The following is a 1,653-nucleotide window of genomic DNA, read 5'->3' on the forward strand; positions in this document are numbered from 1 at the left end:
ATTTTACTGCAATTTTCCCTCTCCCCTTTACATTTACTGTCATTTACTTTCTGTTAAACACAAATCACTCAACCAAAACTTGATTCGCTTGACTAAATCACCCACTAAACTAAAATTGCTCAATCCTTCAATCCCTGTGGGATCGACCTCACTCATGTGAGTTATTATTACTTGATGCGACCCGGTACACTTGCCGGTGAGTTTTGTGTTGGATCGCTTTCCACACATCAAGTTTTTGGCGCCGTTGCCGGGGATTGAAATAGATTGACAATGATTAAGTGAAGTGGAGATCTAGATTAAGCACTTTTTCTTTTTCTGTTACTCTAACTATTACTAACATACTAACTGTTTGAGAAATTGCCTCTGTTAACTCACTAACAAATTACCGCAAGTAAACTGTATCTAATTCTCAAGTGTGTGGTTGTTTGGTCATCCTGATTGTTTGCATCTCATAGGAAATCAAGTCCCTACAGACAAATGAGCTTGTGATATGAAGCCACCCCTCATTACACTCATCAAGAACAATTGTTCTTTTGATGGAAGTCCATCGGAAGATCCTCAGCAGCACATAACCACATTCCTAAAGACCTGTAATGCAGTCAGAACCGATGGATCAGATCGTGACACTTATAAGATTCTGTTATTTCCCTTCTCATTGAAGGGTGAAGCTGCACAATGGTTTGAAACTTTCCCCCAAGGAAGTATCACTAGCTGGGATGATTTGGTCACCAAATTTCTGGCCAAATTTACCTCATCCAAACAGATCATCCAGCTGAAAAAGGAGGAACATCTATTCACACAAGGAAATGAAGAACCACTCTTCAAGGCCTGGGAAAGATACAAGAGAGCAACTGATAAAGTAGGCTTCCGAGCTTTCTATGAAGGATTAACCCCAGAAACAAGAAAAGCAGTGGACTATTTCTCAGATGGCTTACTCAAAGCAACAACACATGCTCAAGAAATCACTAACTTCAATGACAAAGGAGTCAGCAACCAACATCCATCTGAGAAACCACATGATGCAAGCTCAGAAAAAGAAGTGAAAAACATTGAAGAGGTGAATGCGTTCAAGAACCAAAACAAACAGATGCACCATCAACCGCAGCAAAACATAGAGTTGTCTGCTACAGTAAATGCTAAATTTCCACCATGGAGACCTCATTCTTATCTGAGAATGAGGGAGCCTCAACATCAAGAACAAGGAAGTTTCTACCAGGACAATTCCATGACCACAACCAATCAACATCCCCCACCCACTAATACCACCCAAAGCCAATACCCACAACACAGACACTTCCAAACCCATCTTAACTGGAGAAGGGGTGAGTACCAAAATCACGGACCAAGAGAATTCCATTACAACAACCCGAACTTCATAAACCATCAAAAACACCATTACAGCAATAACAACCACTACATGCCGCCACCACACTCACCCTTCCCACCTTCAACATGCCATAATCATCTGACCTTACAAGACTCTCAAAGAATCACAAACTTGGAGATCCTAATGGAGAGAATGATGAAACATCAAGAAGAAACAACAAGGAACCAAAAGATGTTAATGAGAGGAATTGAGGAGCAGATAGCTCAACTGGCAAAGTACTTTGCAGAAATGGGTGAGAAGAAACCAGATACTTTCTTCAAAACCAT

This window comes from Arachis duranensis, chromosome 2 (genome assembly GCF_000817695.3).
Source record: "Arachis duranensis cultivar V14167 chromosome 2, aradu.V14167.gnm2.J7QH, whole genome shotgun sequence".
Lineage (NCBI taxonomy): Eukaryota > Viridiplantae > Streptophyta > Magnoliopsida > Fabales > Fabaceae > Arachis > Arachis duranensis.